At 41.9% G+C, this 11,946-nt stretch overlaps 1 non-coding gene across 1 annotated transcript; it reads left to right on the forward strand.

Moving 5' to 3' along the window:
- The first annotated feature begins 253 nt into the window (after positions 1-253).
- On the forward strand, positions 254-360 carry LOC144226038 (U6 spliceosomal RNA). Its single transcript, XR_013333504.1, has one exon. It is a non-coding gene; the product is annotated as a U6 spliceosomal RNA (small nuclear RNA).
- The last annotated feature ends 11,586 nt before the right edge of the window (positions 361-11,946 follow it).

An 11,946-nucleotide genomic window follows, 5' to 3' on the forward strand; every position in this document is an offset into this window, starting at 1 on the left:
TGTCACAGTTATGTTAGTGTTAGTGAGATCCAGCCCCACATCATACTCTGCAATGACAGCATGGAGCCTGCTTGGGATTATCTCTCTCCCTCTCTCTCTGCCCCTCCCCACTTCCCCTCCCTCTGCCCTTCCCCCACTCACACAAATGCACACATGCACACTCTCTCTCAAAAATAAACATGAAAAAAAAATCCTTCCCTGATCACCCCTTCCCAACCTACACTGATCTTAAGGCATCTAAATTCTGATTTCTGTGCTCACTTCAGCAGCACGTATACTAAAATTGGAACAATACAGAGAAGATTAGCATGGATTCTGTGCAAGAATGACATGCAAATTCATGAAGTACTCCATATTTTGTGCAGTTCTCCAACAAACTGCCACCCTTTGTGGATTAACTCAGAGGAAAGGATGTGAGTCAAAGCACAGCATGCAACACTGAATAATGAAATTGTGACATTTCACTAGAAAAATAAATAAAATAATAAATTCTGATTTCACACTCATATGCCCTTATTCGCTTCCATGTTCCCAGATTCCAGCACAGGCCCAGGTCACCAGTAGACACTCTTATATTTCATGAATGAATGAATGACCACAGGGAGGAGCTAGGCAGAGAGGGATGGACACCGGTTTCTCCCACCATCTTGCTGCTCCAGCCAGACCCCTTCCCATAGCTGAATGTAGGTCCTATGCTACTTTCTCTTGTCATCATGCACATAGGCAGCCTCACATACTCCCACTACCCATTCAGCAGGAACTCCTGGGCTATGACCAGCTCACAACAGTAAAAGAATTATCTAGAGGCTGAACTTCCCCCAGTCCAATCTCATGCCAGGCCCCAAGGAGCCTTGGCCCTACCCAGAGCAGGGCAGAGAAGTCGTTAATGAGAACAGGTGCACTGCCCTGCAGACGAGGTTCTTCTTTCCTGTTACTAGATTTGTCACACTCAGTGACCCCAGTTTCAGCCACAGGGTCTGCTCGGAAGAAATGATTCCACCAGTCTAAACTAGGTACTTGAATAACAGTCCGAGGGCCAGCCTTGAACTAGACATTCCTCCTTGCCCCATCCCTTATACCTCCAGGAAATCCTGGGGAAAGGACAAGGTACTTGGTGTTAAGGTGGCCTCCAAAGTTTCATCAGAAAAGGCAGATTATTTCCCCCCTCTTCTGAGGCTGATGTACGATTCTGCCCTCACCTTAATTCCTGGAAGCAACATGAGGCACAGAAGAGGGCTTAGAGTGATATCACCAACATAGTCCAACATAGTCCAATACAATAACCCTCACTGATTTCTATGCCTGACCAACAACTTGACATTCACCCACAGGTGAAAATGTCTTTATGGAAGCTGTGGGGTTCAGCACCACATGCCAGGGGACCCAAGAGGAGTCTCAAACACCCATGTGTCAAGTAACAGACCTCAGTCCCACCTGTGACCCTGCAATTGCCCATGAATCAGCTCTATCCCCAGTCAGCCATGGTCCAGGAGATCCTGGAGAGCGCTGTCTTAGACGATTACTCCCAGAGAAGAGAGCCTTTATAGAAGTCCAGGTTTCCAGAGAACTTCTAGCATATATTTGCAGCAAAAAAATGTGTATGTGTATGCGCACGCACAAGGTAAGAGGAACAATTTGACTTTGCCTCCATCACCTGTCCCCCAAGCAGCACAGCTCAGTGCCAAGAAATCACCTTCTCAGCCCATGATTTCTCCAGCAGGGGGAAAGTGAGGGCATGTGAGTGAGCACTTGGCTTCTCAGGCTGTACAGAAATCTGGCAAACATGCTTATTTCTCTCTTGTCCCGTTCAGGGTACTGAGTTGTGAGCTGTGTGACTGGGGCTGGGAGGAGCAAACAGGACTATTGGAGGGCTTTAAAGGAACATGGATTCTGTTACCTGTATCATAAATTCTAATCGAATGGCATAGAGTGGACTTGCCTCCACATCTACACTGACAGGAGCTGGATTTCCTCAGGACCCACCAGGGAGGCATCACCCTGGCTGCGGGTCACCTTGGAAACATGTCCACACTGACAGCAGCTGGGTTTCCTTAGGACCTTCTGTGGGAAGAGAAGGAAGTGGCTGGAAAACAAATGTACCAGAGTTATCATCTAAAACAAGATTCTCCTTCAGAAAACGTCATCAATAGCCACTACCAAAATGACTCTGATCTACTGGGCAGCCATGGAAGCTTGAGATGTTGTCTACTTCAGTTCGTTAACAATGAGCTCTGCATGTTTGTATATGTGAGAGCTGGTGTGTTTGAGGCTGGCTGGTGAGCTACATTACCCTCACAAAAGAGCTGGGACCCTAACCCCAGTCATCCTGCAAGTGAAAGAGCTGATCAGTATTACCAACATCACTCTGTTTGATGCTTTTAGTGGCTTCCAGGCCCTTGTCCTCCAACATGTTTCCAGATTCCTTCAGCTTATCCAGGACGTGCCCCCAAGGTGTTGGAGTGATCTGAGATTGCCCGGGCCAGGGCTGGGCCTTCCCAAACCATTGACAGAACCACCACTAGGGCTGGGGGCAACAAGATGAGCCTCATGGCAGCGCCAGAGAGGCACTCTGGATCCGTCGTAGGACATCATGGGTTGGCCTGTACATTTTACAGCTACCTTCTTGCCAGGAGACTCTTCAAGTTGAATGTATTTCACCTGTAAGATAAAGGCATTAAATTACTGTCATGCTATTAGCAAAGAGCAAGACTGCACTCACTCTTCTTGTGGCCAGACTCCTCCCATCCTTTCATTCCAAAGGTGTCTTCTCCTGCATCCACTGGGGTGAGATGTATGGCAGTTTACTCACATCCTTTGGATTGGTTGAGGTTTGAGATACACCACTTGCCTAGTTCTGGTAATACTGGGGCAAAGACACTTCTGAAACCTGAGAAAGATGGAAATCAGCTTTCTTTTTTTATTGAATTATGTTTGACATAAAACATTATGTGTTTGAAGTACTGATTTGATGCCTATATGTATTGTAATATGATTATCATTGCAGTGATAGTTGGCACCTCTATTGTGTCATATAATTGTCATTTCTATTTTGTGGCGGGAACAACCAAAGTCTAGGCTCTTATTAATTTTGATGAATATAATACAATCTTATTGTCTATCTGCTATATGCTATGCATTGGATTTCCAGGACTTATCTAACTACTGGATGAACATTTGGATCCTTAAACAAAATTTCTCCTGCTTCCCCACACCCCGGCCCATAGTAACCACTATTGTATTCTTGGTTTTTATAAGTTTGGCTCTTTCAGATTCCACATGTAGGTGATATTATACAGTATTTGGTCTTTCATGGTCTGACTTATCACACTTAGTATAATGCCTTCAAGTTCCATCCATGTTGTCACAGAATTCAGGATTTCTTTCTGTCTTGTGGCTGATTAATATTCCATTGTATCGTGGCACCTGGGTGACTCGGTCAGCTGAGCATCCAACCCTTAGTTTTGGCTCAGGTCATAATCTCAGGGTTGTGGGTTTAAGCCTTGCATGGGGCTCCACACTGAGCATGGAGCCTGCTTAAGGTATCTCTCGCTCTCTCTCTTCTGCCCCCACCTCCACTCACACTCTCCCACTCCCTCTCTCTCTAAAATAAATAAATAAACAAACAAATAAAATAAAAATTTTAAATATTCCATCGTATCTATAAATATTTTTATGTTTATTTATTATTGAGACATAAACAGAGCATAAGTGAGGGAGGGGCAGAGAGAGAGGGAGACAGAGAATCCGAAGCAGTCTCCAGGCTCCAAGCTGTCAGCACAGAGCCCGACATGGGGCTCGAACTCACAAACTGTGAGATCATGACCTGAGCCAAAGTCAGACACTTAACCAACTGAGCCACCCAGGTGTTCCCCCATTGTATCTATATACCACAACTTCTTTGTCCATTTATCTGTTGATGGACACTTGGGTTGTTTCCATGTCTTGGCTATTGTGAATGGTGCAGTAAACATAGGGATGCATTTTTAAAAAGGCATAGAATGGCTGGATGGATTTAAAAAAAAAAAAAGGCAAGATCTGACTATATCCTGCCTACAAGAGATTCACTTCAGCTTTAAGGACACTCATAGACTCAAGGTGAAGGACTAGAAAAAGATATTCCCTGTAAGTGGAAACCAAAAGAGAGCAAGGTTAACTATGTTTATATATTAAAAAATAGACTTAAACCAAAAACTGTAACAAAAGAGAAGGAAGGTCATTATATAATGATAAAAGGATCAATTCCTCAGGAACATATAACAATTGCAAATATATATGTACTCAATATTAGGGCACCTAAATATGTTAGGCAAATGCTAACTGATTTGAAAGGAGAAATAGACACTACCCCACTTTCAACAAAAGGTAGCTCACTCAGACAGAAAATCAATAAGGAAACACTGGATTTGAACTAGACGTTAGTACAAATATACCTAACACAACATATAGAACATCCAACAGTAGCAGAATGCACATTCTTTTCAAGCACACATGGAACATTCTTCACGATAGAGCATGATAAGTCACAAATAAGTCTTAGCAAATTTAAGAAGACTGAATTGTACCAAGTATCTTTTCCAACCACCATGGCATGAAACTAGCAATCAGTAACAGGAGGAAAACTAGAAAATTCACAAATACGTGGAAAGGAAACAACACACTCTTCAACAACCAATGGATCAAGAAGAAATCAAGAAATCAAAAGGAAATAAAAAATAACTTGAAACAAATTAAAATGGAAACAACTACCAAAACGTGTGGGACGCATTAAAACAAACTCAGAGAGATCACATCAAAATGTTGGGCTTACATGCAAAACAATAGTAAAAAATGCACTAAAAAATTTCATCTATGAACTGATATTAGTTGACAACAAGGAACCACTGTTAATTTTGTTAAATATAATATTGGCATTACAGTTATTTTTAAAAAGTCATATTTTTAAAAGATGTATATATCAAAGAATTTAAAGGTGAAATAGCAAAAATGTCTGAATGCCTAAAAACACAAAGAAAAGTGACAAATACAATACAATCTTGGTAATTATTCAATCTAAAGACTGGGTGTGTGTGAGTCCACTGTTAAATTTCTGTACTTGCTTATGTTTGCAGATTTTCATAATTTAAAAGGAATAAATGGGTGGAAGACTTAGACCTGGTCAAATACAACTCTTTGACCCACCAACCACTTTTTTCCAGTTCCAGGCAAGTTCCTAGACAGTCTGCTCCATCTGTGACACTAGGGAACAGAAGAGTGTACAGCAGGCAGCTACAAGCACCTGCATAGAGGAAACCACCAACCTGGGCCTCCCAACTCTGTCTCTACCTCTTCCCATGCCCCTGCTTGGCCTCCATCATTCCCCAGAGCTTTTCACCAATGGAAAGTCAAGTCACCCCACCTTCTCTGGAGCCGCATCCCTTCCCTGTCCTACCTGAGGCTTCCTTAAGAATCAGTACTCAAACCCTTCCCTGCAGAGGCTGCTGAGTAGGGCACCAGCTACAGACAGCAAGAGAGCTAAGGGCTCAGCACCAGCACACCCTTACTTATTCTCACCTGCGTCTCCCTGGCTTGCCCCACCAGTCACTCAGGCCTCCAGCTGCCTCCCCTAACCTAAACAGAAAGAAGAAGTAGAGCAGAAAGCAGGCCCAGGAGAACTTGCCCTGGTGGATGAGGGCTATAGAGAGGAGGAGGAGGAGGAAGGAAGTGTCCTGTGGAAATGGCAGATGGAGAAAGGTTTCCAGGTAGGGGCAGAGACATGATGTACAGCAGAGGAGAGCAGAGACAGTTTCTCTGCCTGCTTTCCTTCCAGTCTTTTGTTTATTCTTAAAACAGACCTAGAGCTGATCAAGAGCATGACTCTAACTTTGACAATGGGACACAGATGAATAAGACTCTTTTAGGAGAGGATCTTCCAGTGGGTGGGAGAGACACATAAACAGAACTATGCCAGGGACCAGGGCCATATTGGCCTGGGGGCAAATGATGTGCTGTGGGCATCCAGGAGACGCACAGTGATAACCCTTCAGAGTAGAGTGGACCCTGAAAACCTCCCAGGCCTACAGCAGAAGCCAAGAGTCACAGCCCCAGAAAATTCCAGGGTGTGATGAGAAATATCCTCATGATATACCCTCATGAGAGGGTACTGAGCCCAAACAGTGAGAATTTCAAAGGGACATCAGGGCAAAATTGCAGGAAGGAGCCTGTAGCATCGAGACACCCCAATCTCAGCTTAGGCTGTTTTAAAAAACTGAGTAAATTTGAAAATCTAATTGGTTTTATTCAACAATTCATGAATAGGGCAGCATCCCATCTAGCAGTTGAAAAATGAGCTCTAGGGAGCGATACAAAAATGGAAGGCTTTTATAGGCAGAAGAGGAAAGAGTGGATTGTTTCAGTCAAGATCACCTTCCTTTAGGGAAGGAAAGAGAATCAAGAAGATGTGGTTTATCTATACAACGGAATACTACATGGCAATGAGAAAGAATGAAATCNTACATATGAGAAATAACTTCATAATTTCCTTTCTGCCTCTTCCCCAAACCCACCAAAAGCAGCAAACCAAATAAGAAACAGCAACTCCCTATCTTTACTTAAGTGAAGTTAGAGGGAAAACCTCTAACTCCAAACTCTAAAATAAATGAGAAAGACTGATAAGGGCAGAGAACACCAGGCCATCCAGGGAGACTTTTAAGGCAGGGGGAGCACAGGACAGACCCATGCAGGTGTGTGGCCCACCTAGGAGCAGGGGCAGGGGTGGGGGTGACAACAAAACAATCACATGTGATACAGTAGAGAAGGAGACACGGTGCTTAGAGAGATAAGAGACTGCATATAGCACCTGGCAAACCACTGCCTTGGCTAACGTGGGGAGCAACAAGGGGCTCTCGGGGAGGTAACAGCCCCGAAGCCGCAGCTCTTGATCAGCTCAGCAAAGGTGAGGTTGGCAGCCTTAGGCACAAATACCTGACTTCCCCATGAGACAGTATAAATCACTTGGCTTCTCCCCAACCCCATCCTTGCTTGTGAAAACAGCTAATCCAAGAAGAATTTGACCACAAAATGAATAGGCAAAGAATCTACAGTGGGAGGGGAGGGGACATAGTGGCAGGGAGGTAGACAGAGGATAAATGAAGGAGCAAGTGAAGAACATCTCTCAAAAATATTTTATCGTAGAGAAGATAAGTATCATGAACAAAGATTTTCCCCAAAAACTCACAGAATATACTAACTGTATCATTACTCCATTATGCAAGATCTCAAAGCCAAAATATAAGCAAACAGTGAAGAAACAGAAAGAAATGGAAAATAAATTTTCAAGCAGAGCTCAGGAAAAAGGTAAAGAGAGGAATTTGACTATCACTGAAATAAAGGCTACACATGAGGCCAGGAGGAGGGGATGAGGTATTGCGGATAATAAACGGGGACAGAAAGGAGAGGACTGAGAAAATTAAAAAAGATGAATTGAAAAAGAGCAAATAAGGAAAAAGGATTAAAGAAAAATGGTAGAGCAAGAGATCCACTAGACACATAGTTGGAATATCTGGAGAAGATAAGCAAGAGAGTGGGCACCTGAGTGGCTCAGTCAGTTAAGCGTCCGACTTTGGCTCAGGTCATGATCTCGTGTTTGTGGGTTCCAGCCCCTCATCGGGTTCTGTGCTGGCAGCTCAGAGCCTGGAGCCTGTTTTGGATTCTGTGTCTCCCTCTCTCTCTCTGCCACTCCCCTGCTCGTACTCTGTCTTACTCTGTCTCTCAAAAATAAATAAACTATAAAAAAAAAAAGTTAAAAAAAGATAAGCAAGAGAAAGAAAATAAATACTCCAAAGTGATTTTAAAATATCAGGTAGGGGGGGCCTGGGTGGCTTAGTCGGTTGAGCATCTGATTTTGGCTCAGGTCATGATCTCACGGTTTGTTGGTTCGGGCCCCATGTCAGGCTCTGAGCTGTCAGCTTGCTTCAGATTCTCTCTTTCTCTCTGTCCCTCCTGCACTCATGTTCTCTGTCTCTCAAAACAAATAAATTTTTTAAAATATTTTAAAAATTATTTAAAAAAATAAAGAGAGGAATTTACAGTTGCCTACAGGTGTTTTATGTGTCTCCACAATTAAACTGGATGGGACAACAAGAAGAAATTCACAGAAGAGAAGATCTCTGGGGTGGGGGTTGTGCAGGGACTAATTTAAGAATCATTAAACACTAAATACAAAATGAAGAATATTTTTAAAAATCAATCAGGAAATTTAGAAAGTTTAATTTATGAGAAACTTAACCTTGGTCTTGTACAAACCAAAATATTGTGCTAACGGTGTTTTTATATGGTAAACTACTTTTTAAAGACTCAACCATACCAAAAGCTCTTTTAGCTTGGAATTAAAGCTTTTCCTTACCTTGTAACAAAAGCTATTCTGAACATAAACTTTTGAGTGCCCACACACACACATCAAAAACTATAGTTGATAACATTTTCTTTTTTTGTTTTAGATATCTTTTACTGTTTTTTGTTTATTTGGATCAGATATTCCTAGTGTATGCGTAACAACTGAATGCTCTGGGGGTTTTGCTTTTTGCAGTTTTTTTTTTTTTATGGTTTTTAGAATTTCTCAAGAGAGAGAATCAAGGAGAGAGGAACAAAAGGAGTGAGAAGCACCTGGCGTTAGACCAATATGAAACTGTCATTTTAAAAGATTGCTTATAGTTCCTCTACAAAGGGAGAGAAGAAAGTTTAGATGTAGAGAAACAGAAGAAACTGCATTACAGTTGGTTCAGACAGTAACTTGGGACCCTGACTATTTTCTCAAGCCACACAATTAGAAAGCCAGCCATTATTAGTCTCCAAGGTACAGAAATGGAGTGGTGTGCTTCCTACATTAAATAAAATTATCTTTTGATAAGCAAGAGGATCTTTTCATGAGGGTTCCTTTGTTTTTTGTTCTAAGATATCTCTTTCTCTTTAAATTTAAATCCAAGTTAGTTACCATATAGTGTAATAATGATTTCAGAAATAGAATTTAGTGATTCATCATTTACATATAACACCCAGTGCTCATCCCAGCAAGTGGCCTCCTTAATGCCCATTACCCATTTAGCCCAACCTCCCATCCACCACCTCTCCAGGAACCCTCAGTTTATTCTCTGTATTCAAGTCTCTTATGATTTGTCTCCCTCTCTGTTTTTATCTTATTTTTGCTTCTCTTCTCCTATGTTCATCTGTTGTGTTTCTTAAATTCCACATATGACTGAAATCATGATGTCTGTCTTTCTCCAACTGACTTACTTCACTTAGCATAATACACTCTAGTTCCATCAAGTTGTTCAAATGGCAAGATTTCATTCTTTTTGACTGCTGGGTAATATTCCATTGGTATATATACTACATCTTTTTTATCCATTCATCAGTCAATGGACATTTGGGCTCTTTCCATACTTTGGCTATTGTTGATAGTGCTGCTATAAACATTGGGGTGCATGTGCCTCTTTGAGTCAACTTTTAATCATTTGAATAAATACCTAATAGTGCAATCGTTGGGTCATACAGTAGTTCTATTTTTTATTTTTTAAGGAATCTCCATACTGTTTTCCAAAGTGGCTGCACCACTTTGCGTTCCCACCAGCAGTGCAAAAGGGTTCCCCTTTCTCTGCATCCTCACCAACATCTGTTGTTTCCTGAGTTGTTATATTTAGCCATTCTGACAGGTGTGAAGTAGTATCTCATTGTGGTTTTGATTTGTGTTTCCCTGACGGTGAGTGATGTTAAGCATTTTTTCATGTGTTTGTTAGCCATCTGGATGTCTTCTTTGAAAAACTGTCTATTCATGCCTTTTGTCCATTTCTTCACTGGATTATTTGTTTTTTGGGTGTTGAGTTTGATAAGTTCTTTATAGATTTTGGATACTAACATTTTATCTGATATGTCATTTACAAATATTAAGATATGTCTAAAATGAACAATCTTGGGGCACCTGGGTGGCTTAGTCGTCTGAGCATCCGACTTTCGCTTAGGTCATGATCTCACGGTTCGTGGGTTCGAGCCCCGCGTCGGGCTCTGTGCTGACTGCCAGCTCAGAGCCTGGAGCCTGTTTCAGTCTGTGACTCCCTCTCTCTCTGACCCTCCCCTGCTCACGCTGTCTCTCTCTCTCTCTCTCCTAGAAATAAATAAAACATTTAAAAAAAAAATGAAATAAAATAAATAAATAAATAAAATGAACAATCTTTTCAATGTCAAACTCTCCCCAAAATGGCCACTGCAATTCCAACTACTGAAATTGTTTTTGTTTTTTTTTTAATGTTTTATTTATTTCTGAGAGAGAGAGAGATAGGGTGAGCAGGGGAGGGTCAGAGACGGGGAGAGACACAGAATCTGAAGCAAGCTCCAGGCTCTGAGCTAGCTGTCAGCACAGAGCCTGACGTGGGGCTCGAACCCACAAACCATGAGATCATGACCTGACCTGAAGTCGGATGCTTAAGAGACTGGGCCATCCAAGTGCCCCTTGTTTTTTTGTTTTTGTTTTTTTTAATGTTTATTTATTTTGAGAGAGATACAGACAGAGCGTGAGCAGGGGTGAGGTGCAGAGTGAGGTACTCACAGAATCTGAAGCAAGCTTCAGCCTCTAAGCTGTCAGCACAGAGCCAGATGCAGGGCTTGAACCCACGAACTGTGAGATCATGATCTGAGCTCAAGTCAGACTCTTAACTGACTGAGCCACCCAGACGCCCCCCAACTGGTGAAATTGTACCAGTTAGAGAACTAAGTATACAAGTTGGTGGTATTACAGTGAGAAAACATGCTGGAAGTAGGTTTGACCTGAAATAGGCATAGTTTTAAATGAAAAAGAAGGCATGGAACTGAATGCTCCAAAAGGATGGTGCATGTGTAAGTCTCTTTTTCTGGAGTGTGGCCAAAGGCCTATCAGTCATTACTTCCAGGGCCAGGACCCAACTACTTAAATCCAGGCAGACTAAACTAAACAAAATAGTTCTCAAAGACATAAGGACAAGATCAAAGAAGAAAATTCTTACAAGATTTTAAAATGATGACCTGGGGCACCTGGATAGCTCATTTGGTTGAGTGTCTAACTCTTGATTTAGGTTCAGGTCACTCTCTATGCTGAGCTTGAAGCCTGCTTGGGATTTTCTCTCTCCCTCTCTCTCTGTAGCCTTCCCTGCTTGCACATGCACACATGTGCTCTCTCTCTCTCAAAATAAACCAACCAACAAACAAATAAATAAATGTTTAAAATAAATAAATAACATAAAATGATGGTCTAAGGCAAATTGAGTCCAGAAGACGAAAGGGCCAGCTGGAGAAAAGACTTATCTGATTTACACCCATCTTTCCCTATAGAATTTTCATCTTCAAGGAATAACAGGTGCTGGTGAGGATTTGGAGAAAAGGGATCCCTTACATACTGTTGGTGGAAATGCAAATCAGTGAAGCCACTATGGAAAATAGCATGGAGGTTTCTCAAAAAATTAAAAATAGAACTATCACTGATCCATCAAGTACCACAGGGTATTTATCTGAAGAAAATGAAATCATTATCTCAAAAAGATATCTGCACCCCCAGGTTCACTGCAGCATTATTTACAATAGCCAAGACATGGAAACAACCTAAGTGTCCATCAGTGGATGAATGGATAAAGAAGATGTGGCATAACCATACAATGGATCATTATTCAGCCATAAAAAGGAAGGAAATTTTGTGACAACATGGATGGACCTAGAAGGCATTATGCTAAGTAAAATAAGTCAGAATGAGAAAGACAAATACCATATGATCCCACTTACATGTGGTATCTAAAAAAAAAAAAAAAAAAATTGGGCGCCTGGGTGGCTCAGTCGGGTAAGCATCTGACCTCAGCTCAGGTCATGATCTCATGGTTCGTGGGTTCGAGCCCCGCATCGGGATCTGTGCTGAAGGCTATCTCAGACGCTGGAGCCTGCTTCAGATTCTGT

Source organism: Crocuta crocuta, unplaced genomic scaffold, assembly GCF_008692635.1.
Source record: "Crocuta crocuta isolate KB4526 unplaced genomic scaffold, BGI_CrCroc_1.0 scaffold131, whole genome shotgun sequence".
NCBI lineage: Eukaryota > Metazoa > Chordata > Mammalia > Carnivora > Hyaenidae > Crocuta > Crocuta crocuta.